This window comes from Hyaena hyaena, unplaced genomic scaffold (genome assembly GCF_003009895.1).
Source record: "Hyaena hyaena isolate Hyena2069 unplaced genomic scaffold, ASM300989v1 scaffold_739, whole genome shotgun sequence".
Taxonomy (NCBI): domain Eukaryota; kingdom Metazoa; phylum Chordata; class Mammalia; order Carnivora; family Hyaenidae; genus Hyaena; species Hyaena hyaena.
Window position 1 is genome coordinate 950,558 of NW_024081375.1, and position 11,862 is coordinate 962,419.

Consider the following 11,862-nt stretch of genomic DNA (forward strand, 5'->3'; position numbering starts at 1 on the left):
ATTTATTAGAGATTTTGAAAAATAGGTGTTGTTATGAGCTTATAACCCTAACAAGCTATGCAGAATTATTCCTGGCTATTAATTATTAGGTTGTAGTGTACAAAAACAAAACTGCCATCCTAAATAAAGTACTATGTTACATTAGATCAGAAAGCTGGCCATGACATATAGTAATGTCTTAATTTTTTTTACTTTATTTATACAATGAGGTTATTAACTTATATTTTAAAGATACTTTGTAAGAATTCTTTGAACTAAAACTATATAATATCTTGAATACTACTTGAATATAAACAGAAAGTATTTGTAAATCATCACTGTTTTCCATCTTCAGAATTCTGTTTCTTTTCTATGTATTTCTCCTTCTCTTTTTCTTCTTTTCTCACCTTTTCCTACCGTTTTCTTTCTTTTCATTTGGTATTCTCCCAATAGTACCTCCTTTTCTTCCCAAGAAAATGATGATTGTCCTTTATCACCCTTCTTCCTTTTCATTCTATTTTCCTTTGTCCATGTTTTTACTTCCTCTCGTGTATTCTGTGTATCCTCCCCCCTTCGCCTTTCCTTTTATTTTCCTCTCTTTGTTCTCTTGTCCTCCTATTTCTACACACGCTGATCCATTACTAGTCCTTTTTGTTTTCCATTTCTTTAGAATTGTCATGGAATAGAAGATGTAAAGACAGAAATAAATTCCTACTGCTTCCAGAAAACCTTGACACGCCATACTCCAATTTCAGGTGCCATAAGGCTAACTGGAGGCTTTATGCCTTATGCACAGGTTCATACTAAACTATATAAAATTTTCTATACTTCCCTAACAGTCAAAAATCCAACATTACTTTACATCCATAAAGTAAAACTTATGATAATTTTGAACACAAATTCTCCATATTCATTTTCAGTTACCTTGCCTTCTTCTCTTGTATTTAAGGAGTTATTTTCATTTTTATAAACTTGCAATATTTGGCCCAATAAAATGTTTAAAAAATAATAACGGTCTAAATTATAACTAAATTAGTTATAAAAGTCCATTAATAAATATATATGTAATTACAGAAGATGATATGTCTATTAGTGTCAGATAAGCAGATCTCACACACACACACAACAAATTTTTTTCATATACCTAATAAAGAGATGAATGACCAAACTCTAGGTATGAGGAAAGTGAAAGAATAATCAGAGAACTAGTTTTGTTTCCTCAGAGTTCCTCAGGAAGGCCTTACTTTATTATAAAGACACTTATTTTAGTTCTAAATTCATAAACCACACATTGCCTCTCAACATACGTCTTTTGGCAAGTTCAACATATTATTTGTTTGAATTCAATCTTTATTCTTTCAGCTTACAGATAATATAGGCCAGTGAGTCTCACATATCAAACTTTGTCACTGCTTGGAGAGGACTGTGAAAAAATCCATGACTCATTGTTAAGAAACTTTATTTTAAATATACAAACACTTTTTTATCCTTTAATTTTATAAATAAGAGAAAAACATGAGGTGTTTTTCACCTTTCACATTTATGTGTACTGTTGGTATTAATTAAAATTGGAACTTTTTCTCTCCAAAATTATAGCTTAGGTTGTTAGAAAACAATCAATGCCGAGAAAGGTATTCATGTTAAAAAAAAAAAACTTTGTTATTTCATTATGCTATTATGAAGATAATGAGTTTCCATAGTCGATTTATTTTATTTTTTAACTAAATTGTCCTACACTCTGCTTATTTATTTTTAATTTAAAGTTTCTAAGAATGCCAAAAATTATATACATTTCTAAAAGTCTTCATGCAGTTTTAGGCTTTATATAGCTAATTAATGTCTTCATTTATATCTTATGAATATTCACAGGCATCCAAGTAAAAAATTTTTTTCACATCCAAATTGAACTAAGCAACCCTCTGCAACAAGCCTACTCCATCTCGTTTACCTTATTTCTGTCATTTGCCATTCTTGGCCCATATTAACAATGTAAATTAGAAAGCAATTCCTGGACTCTTATGGTCTGAATAATGCCCATGTTCCACAATTCATATACTGAATCTCTAACACTTGGTAACTTCAGAATGCGGCTATTTTTTATGGATGATCTTTAAACATGTAATTCAGATAAAATAAGGTAATGAGGGTGGGGAGAAAGAGGCCATCCACAAGCCAAGAAGAGAAGTATCACCAGAAACCAATCTGTCCAAACCTTGATCTTAGACTTCCAACTTCCATAACTGTGAGAAAATCAATTTCTATTGTCTAAGCCTCCCAGTCTATGGTATTTTGTTATGGAAGCTCTAGCAAACTAATACACTGACCAATCCTGATTCTGAAGTAGAATTTATATAATAGTTTGTTTCCATCTTCTCTCTCTTCTTTTGCACTCTTTGCTCATGATGTAGTTTTCTTATGAATATTATTTATCAATTACTATCCAAGATATTTTATGAGCTACAGTTATTAAGTTGCCTTAAATCTTAGTACAAATAATTAGAAGCAAGGACTCTTCATTGACTCCATTTCTGAGTCATATTCACATGTATAATTCCCTTGTAATTCATGCTGGTTAAGTTCCACAAAAGTCTATGTGCCAAGCTTCATGCTAGATATCAAGCTCATAAGCAAAAATTACAAAGGCTGAAATATTAGAAGATATCTTTGGCAAACAATATAATATAGACTAATCTACATTTCTAGCTCTAATCAACCTCATACAGTTTGCTTTCTTCTGGACACCTTGCAGGTAAACTAATAAACTTAAAAAAAGTAAGATCAATTATGTTTCCCTCTACAACATCTTGAATCTCATTTCTTGTTCATGGTATTATTCTCCGCTCCATCAATGAAATTAAGAGTCTTAAATCAGGGATACCTGGGTGGCTCAGTCAGCTGAGCATGGGACTCTTGGTTTCGGTTCAGTTATGATCTTCGGGTTTGTGAGTTCGAGCCCCGCATCCAGCTCTGCATTGACAGTACAGAGCCTGTTTGGGGTTCTCTCTCTTTCTGTCCCTTCCCTGCTCATGTGCTTTTTTTCACCCCCAAAAAACTTGAAAAAATACTAACTTTAAAGATATATGCACTCCTATGTTTATTTCAGTGTGATTTACAATAGTCAAGGCATGGAATCAATCTTACTGTCCATCAATAGATGAGTGGATAAGGAAAATGTGCTATATATACTAAATGGAATATGACATGACCATAAAAAAGGATGATATCATGTCATCTGAGACAAAAGGGGTGGATCTGCAGAGTATTACACTAAATGAAACAAGTCAGATGAGAAAGACAAATCCCATATGGTTCCACTCACAAATGGAATCTAAAAAGTGAATAAATAAGCAAAAAAGTAGAATCAGAACTATAAATACAGAGAACTCATGGCTGCCAGAGGGGGTGAGGAGGATTGAGCAAAATGGGTGAAGGGGAGAGGGAGGTATAGGCCTCCATTTATGTAGTGAGTAAGTCATGAGAATAAAAAGCACAATATTGGGGCACCTGGGTGGCTCAGTGGGTTGAGTGTCCAACTCTTGATTTTGGCTCAGGTCATTTTCCCAGGGTCATGGGCTCTAGCTCTGTGTCAGGCCTGCTTAGAACTCTCTCTCTCCCTCATTCTCTCTCTTTCTCTCTCCATCTGCCCCTCTCCCCTGCTTGTGCTCTCTCTCTCTCTAAAATAAATGAAAATAATAATAATAATAATTTTTAAATTTTTAAAATTTATTTCTAAGACAGAGAGACAGCGTGAGCAGAGGAGGGTCAGAGAGAGAGGGAGATACAGAATTTGAAACAGGCCCCAGGCTCTGAGCTGGCTGTCAGCACAGAGTCCGACGTGGGGCTCGAACCCACGAACCACGAGATCATGACCTAAGCGAAAGTCGGACACTCAACCGACTAGCCACCCAGGCGCCCCAATAATAATAATTTTTAAAAAGCACAATATAAGGAATATAGTCAATGATATTATAATAGCAATGTAATGGCACAGCTGGTAGCCATACTTGTGGTGAACATAGCATAATGTAAAAACTTTTCAAATCACTAAATTGTACATCTGAAGCCAATATAACATCGTGTCATCTATACTCAAGTAAAAAAGAAAAAGAATCTTTGAATCATCTCTGACTTGTCCAAGTTCCCTCTTCAGTATAAGACAGGGGACACAAATGAATTGATCCCTAGCCTTCACAAACATAAACAATTCAACAGTAGGTAATATCTTTCATTTTAAGAGTTGTTGCTTTTTAAAAAGTGCATGAATTATTAAATTAAAAAAACTCTAACACCTGTAAATTCATACTTCTTTTTCTTCTGTTGCAACTTTTATAAGGCTAAATCCTTTGCTTTTATCCCCTCACGCTTATAGTTGATCTTTCTACAACTTTTCTCTCTTGTCATTGGCAATTCATCGTATATACTAATGTCTAATACTTTGTCTGAAGCACAGATCTAATCATGTCAGCTTCCTAAACTGAGTTTGGTTAATCTCCAGCTAAAGTACAGGGTGCACCATATTGGATTTTGGAAAGTTATAAGTGAACAAAGATGTGAACAGGCTTAGAATGTACACTAAGAAATGCAACACCGATTAACTTTCATTTGTGCTTTGAAAAGGTAACGTTGTCATACATTTTTTTTTTTTTTAAGGAGAGCTGCTTGCTTTTGAATCTATGGCATATCCTGTTCTAATAATTTTCTTCTGAAATTGTCACATACTATAATATGAGTCCTTAGCTCTGGCTGGCCATATAGTAGAATAACTCAGGGAGAAATATTAATGCTTGTGGCCCTTTCTGAGACATACTGATTTAATCGATCTGAATTGCAGCCTGGGCATTGAGATTTTTAAAAACACCCAAATGTGATTTCAGTGTACATCCAAGTGTGAAAAACACTATATTAAAGGGATGTTATCCTCTTTTCTATCCCTCTTGAATAACCATATGAGCATAATCTAGAGCTGTGCTATCCAATACAGGATACCCAATATCCACTAACCTCATGTGGTATTGAGCACTTGAAATACAGCTAACGTAATGCTAAGATTTAATGTTTTATGTATGCAGTACATACAACCATATATTGACTATGTACTAAAAAAGATCACTGCATATTTATTATACACTCCATCATCATATACTTTGCTTTATTTTTGCCACATATTATATATAATTATAGAATTATCTTGTTTATGATTTTATAATCTGTCCCTTCCCATTAAAAAGAAACTTAATGAAGGGTGTTTGGGTGGCTCAGTCGGTTAAGCGTTCAACTTTGGCTCACGTCATGATCTCAACGTTCGTGAGTTCCAGCCCCACATAGGGCTCTGTGCTGACAGGCTTGGATTCTGGAGCCTGCTACAGATTCTGTATCTCCCTCTCTCTGTGCCCTCACCAACTCACACTCTGTCTTACTCTCTCTCTCAAAAATAAACAGCAAATATTTTTTTCAAAAATAAAAAGTAACCTCATGAGACTACTGATTCATAGATGCTTTGTATATATTTGTTGAGCAAGTAACAGCTAACAGTTATCTAAAGTTATCCTATTTTGATTACTGATTGTGTCAGTATTCAGTATTTTAAAACTACCATTTTTTCAGTTATTATGGAAGAGTTAAACTCTGTTTCAAATTGATTTTGAGGGCTGTCATTATAACATAATTCAGGCCTAACATGTGGGGTGCTTTTACTTTCCTTCATGGGGCCTCTCACATATTATGTATTTCTATGTAATGTTGAATATCTAGGCTACTGGAGGAAAATAAACCACCAAGATTGATGTTAATGTAAATGTGTGCATATCAAAGCACTTGGATTTAAGATGTATTCTGAAGTTCAAAATAGAATATCAATATAATGAATAAGGAGAAAAATGATGCATGAATTGCCTACGATAGCTTCCAAGTTTCTGGAATGAAAAATGGGTAAATAATGGGAGAAGTTTGGAGTGTTTTATGATGCTAATGAGACAGAGACTGCTATATATATATATATATATATATATATATATACACACACATACACATACACACACACACACACATATATAAATCAGCAATTTGTGTGTGTGTGTGTATATATATATTTATATTTATATATTGGCAGTAGTTCATGTCAGTTCACTGTGAAAACAATCTAGAATGGCATTCTCATTGGGAAGGGTCATCCTCACTAGACCAGGGAAGTTCACCCAGATAACATTCTGATTTACTGTGTTACTTGGCCTTTATTCCTATGTCTCTCTATCTAGGCTTAAATGATCTCTTAACTCTTTTGAATCACTTATGTCAGAATAATGTTTGGTCTGAGCTTAATTCCTGGATGGATTATCATTCCCTGCTAACTAGCAATAGGCATAACAACTGTGTAACACACATAACTCTTCAAGAAATTTGGCAGGTTCTATCAAAATTTAAGTACACAGACCCCTTTAGGAAACAATTCTATGTCTAGGAATATACTTTTTCAGTAATCCTGCAAATGGAAACAGAAGTAGATTTTCAATGATATTCTTTGAATCATTTGTTCACTCATTCAATTATTGAGCATCTATGCCAGGAACTATACTACACACTGGGAATAAGATGATTAGCAAGACAGATCCAATGCATGCCTTCATGAAGATTACAGATTAGTAATAAAAACATCAACTATCCATACAGACAGTTAGATATAAACTGTGAAAGAATTATGAAGATAAATACAGGATACTATAAGAACACAGTGGCAGAGTATTTACACTAAGGTATACCAGAGTTGATTTGGTATTAGTCACTAATTAGTATTAAGAGAATTAGTATTATTATATTAAGTATCAGTTATATTTAGCCTAACATTTCAAAGATAATAGGAGCATGGCAAGAATAAAGATTGAGAGGGGAAAACCCTTAAAAATGGAATCTCATCCATTAGATCAAAGAAATATTCTCTAAGGAAATGACATTTCATCTGAGACATGAAAAAGGAAAAAGAAAGCAGGGAAGAAAATTTTCCAGACCAAGGAAACTACATCTGTAAAAGTAGGATTTCAGAAACTAATGTAATTTTCATCTTAAATTATGAAAGAAACCCTTAAATATGACTAACCAAGAAAGAGCTAATCTTGCTATACCCATAATATGCAATCCTATGAAAAAATACAGATAGATGATAAATTGTTAATTTAAAAAAAATGTATCTTAAAACAATGCTTTTATTTAGTAATAGCAAATATGACATTTATATGTATAGGTACGTACGTATGTGTGTAAGGTCAATGATTTTATAGTCCTTCATATATAAAACAATATTTTGGCTTTATCATTATTGGCAATTTTTAAATCATTATTGTTTTCTTAATACATTCAATGTTCTATACCCTTGCCTGATTCACAGGAAAATTTTTTTCTGCTTGGCAGTTGTTTGATAAGTAGGGAATAAAAATCAGACCTCAAATATGGTTCAAAGGCATATGATTTTGACATTTATTTCAGAATATGGGTGATTGAATTGCATTGCTGATATTCACAAGATATTGACCCATCTCCAGTGTCCTATCTCATTCTGTGTTTTTATGCAAGATGATAAAATAAAAATTGTACTGTGCATTATACAGTTCTGCAGCATTACAGTGGAAACATTAACAAAGCAGATGACAGAGAAGCAGGTCTGAGGGAAAAATAATAAGGTCTGTTATAGAGAAACTGAATTTTATTGTAGGCCACTACACATATAATACATATATGTATATAATGTATAATATATATATTATATATATATATAATATACTAATATATTTTATATATCAGTAAAATGAGGCAAGTTGACTAGGAATAAATTAATTGAATGGTTTTATTTTGGTTTTTATTTTCTTTATAAATCTGGAGTTGGATAGGTCATTAGGGCAAGAAAAGTGAGAGTCTGGATTGCCAATAGAAAATGTTCCATGGAACATAACATGGGATTCTTATCCAAGTTAATATGTGATGCTGAAACTCAAAGAATAAAGAAAATCTTGAAAGGATACTTAGTACCTCAGAACCTGAAATAATGTCTGAATTTTTGCTAAAAATGAGGAAGAAAAGCAAAAATTTGTAACAAATTTGGGATACAAAATGAGCAATTCCTAATCCAAAAATTAAATAAGCACAAACAATTTGGGATTATAAGGCTATAGTAGAGATATCTATAGTATGAAACCTAGGTTATTCTTCAGTGTTTCAAGATATATTGCAATAGCTAAGACATGTAAGAAAATAAGTCCAAAAGTGGAAGAGTCACTAGCTTACAGATGGTACCTCAAGGTCCTGGATACGATAGGCAGAGAGAGCTCCAGAGAAGAAAAAGTCTAGACTCTACCTTGATCATTAATTTATTATTTAACAATTAAACTATTACAACATAGAATTATTTCCATATCAGTGATACAGCAGTGAAAAATAGTGTCAAATTATTCACTTTAATGGAATTTAAATTCAAGTGGATTCTAGAATATCATATTCAGGACATATCTAATATAAGAGACAACATAAGACTTTGATGAGAGGAGAGAGAAAATAGAGAAAAAATGTGTTATCATTCTGGGGAGGGAAAGAAATAAAAATAGAAATATGGAGAAGAGAGAGAGAGGCTGACAGGTCTTGTGTCCTACTGATAACTGCATTTTCTGTAAATACATGGAAAGTCATTTCCATATAATACAGAGAGTGGTATGTGCCATATAAGAAATAAATAGAGCACCTGGGTAGCTCAGTCGATTAAAAGTTTGGCTCTTGATCTCAGTGCAGGTATTGATCTCAGGGTCATGAGTTGAAGCCCTGCGTTGGACTTTTCATTGGGCATGAAGTCTACTGATGATAGATAGATAGACAGACAGACAGACAGACAGATAAACAGCTGAATAGGTTCCGAAGGAGGGTAAGCATAAGTGTGGGAAAAGATGTTTACACTCCAGCTGCAGAAGTAAGAAATGTAGTTTATGAATGTATATATGGCACAAGGCTGAAAGAGCCTAGGTCCTTCCTAACTGTCTTTGTAATTTCTCAGACTCTGGCACATGCAGAGTTTTGCCACCCTAAAATGATACAAAAACAGCTCTATGACCTGACATCTTGATTGCAGAGTTTCCAAAATCAGGTGAAGAGGTGTACTGCATATTTTATTGTACCCCTAACCATCCTTCAAATGAAGTGTTTCTATTCTAAGACAGTTACCAACAAGCAAAACCAGAGCAAACGTGAATTTTTAGCATGACTCTTTAAGGACTGTGACGTGTAGAATGTGTAACATTCAAGCCACATAGAATATACGAGATAGACCATTGATGCTAAACTGTCAATCTCAATCCACTTTCCCTTTCAAAACAATAAGATGAATCTGAGGAACTGTGTAAGAATATCAGGACCACAGTGAATCTGAAACATTTCTGATTAGTTTGTTCTTCATTTCTTTAAAAAAGTATCCAGTTTGTACTGAAAGGTGTTAGCATTTATTCCATAGCTAGTTTGACCCTGTAAGCAAAACATGATAGAGAGGTATTTCCTCAGCAAACATGCATCTCAATGAGCCATTACTTTAGCAGCGATATCATCTTTCATGTATTTATATCTGTTTCTGCATATGACACTTTGAATGTGTGTTGCTAAGATTTATTTGATAGGGCACTGTCCCATTTTCATTGCCCCATTTAAATTTTTTTCTTTTCTTTCCTACAGATAATATAAATCAAAATCTTAGTGCCATAAAACCTAATTGGACATCTTGCAATTCTGCATCATTATAAAAGAATGCTACATATGAACAATGCTTTATGTATTTGAGTGGTTTATTTGCCTCTTCTGTAAGATAATACAAATGACAATCAGCTTAAGAACCCACACATGGCAGATTTTCATGGTACTATTATATCAGTTTAGGTGCTGTATATGAAACCTGATGAGCCTAGTAATAACTTCAGAAAGTGAGGTTATCAAAGGAGTGCCGATTTCAGCAGGAACTAGAATCATCTACAACTGGCAATCTCTATAGACTGCCAAATTACCCAAAATTCTATTCTGCAAAGCAGTAATCTTTAATGTTCCAATAAAAAGTAACTCTTTTTTGGGATAGCTATTGTGCTTGTAATTGCACACTCAGAAACTGATTTGCATAATATTGCAAAGGACCACAGGAAATGTACTGATAAAAAAGATAATTTAAGATGACTGGGAAGCCATTTGTGTCCATGCTATTCTGTCTTCATTTATTCTTCTCTCAATTATCAAGTACCTACCCTGTGCCTGGCACATCCGAGTCACTGAGAATAAAGATTTAAAAAGAAACATTCCATGCCCAAATGAGTCCATGTTTTCATGCTAAAAATAGTAAGAGGCAGTAAGAGCAGTGTTATATATTTCTTACTACAGAGGTATATATCATGGCTATTCAGGGGGTTGGGTTGGGGGCTTAGGAGTGATAAGTTAAGGAAACTACTCAGGTGAGAAGGCATATGATAAGTGGGAAACAGAGATGGGGAACTGGAGAGAGAGGCCATTCTTTGTAGAGGCCTCTACATGTGAAAATGCATAGTATTATTAGTATTTACTAAGTGAATAAATCGGTGAAAAAATTAAAGAAAATGTCTTTTTGGGAACACAAAAAATGTTCCAGAATATTCAGAAACTCAGAAAATACAGAAAATAATGAATCAACAATTCACTGCTTTTATTTAACAGATGTTAAATGTTATTTAAACAGATGTTAGATGTTAAAGCAGCCCCAACAAGAAAAATACCAGTTAACTTTCAAGGTAGTTAACTTTTAGGGTGGTTAAATGGAAGGACTGAATTTAAAATTCATAACTTTTGTTTTAGATTATTCATACATGTGCTCATATAGAATGCATATGGAACATGTACTGTTTGCTGATTTATATTTTTTCCTTTAAAAACTAGTCTGTTCCTGTCTTACCATCAATTGGAATCCATGCTTATCCTTATCTAAGCTAGATCCTGAATGTTATGAAAGTATCTAATACAAAAAAATTGGAAGTAATCATCTCTCCCTTCACCTGCAATAATCGTTTGGTCTCTATTTCACTCAAATTATTGTAAGTAGCTTTAAGTAATTTTCTAATCTCTCACTTCTACCTTTTTTTAAGAAACCTCTTTACTGAAGTATAATTAATAAACTAATAGACTGACATTTTTTTTTGAATGAAAATGAGGTTTACAAAAGAGCTAGAAAATTTGAGGTATCAACTAACTATATAGAGAATAGATAACTATCAATTTTTATCTAATCTAGTTGCTATGACACACCCAAACCCATTTTCCAAGTCACTCCACTTCATTCTCTTCCTGTTGGCTTCTCCTCAATAGTTGAACCTAGTTTTTTATCTGTATGGTTTTAACTTTAAACCGTACAATCATTGAGCTAATTTTCTTTGCTCGCAAATTTAATGGCTTGAGAAGCAAAATCCTTTATGTATAAAAAGTAAACTCACTCTATAAACTTCAGGTAGATACTGGCTTTCTCATTGTACCTGAACCCTAATTTGGCAGCACCCCTGGATGATGCATATAGCAGTGCACTTGATGGGCCTCTGGTGGATTTCTTCTCAGTCTACTCTTGAATAAACCTCAAGTGTTGATTTTTAAAGACCTGCTAGCACCCTGATGGCCTCAGCTTTCTCCAATGTATATGATGTATAAAATGTGATGCGTTTGAAGATAAGACTATATCTTTGAAATCATTGCCACAATCAAGGTAGTAAATATATCACCCCCAACATTTCTTTCTACTCCCCTTATTTGAAGTAAGAACACTTAACATCAGCTCCTCTCTCAGGAAAGTTTTAAGTACAACCCTGAACTGCTAAACAAAGGCATTATGTTGCACAGCAGATCTCTAGAACTTGTTCA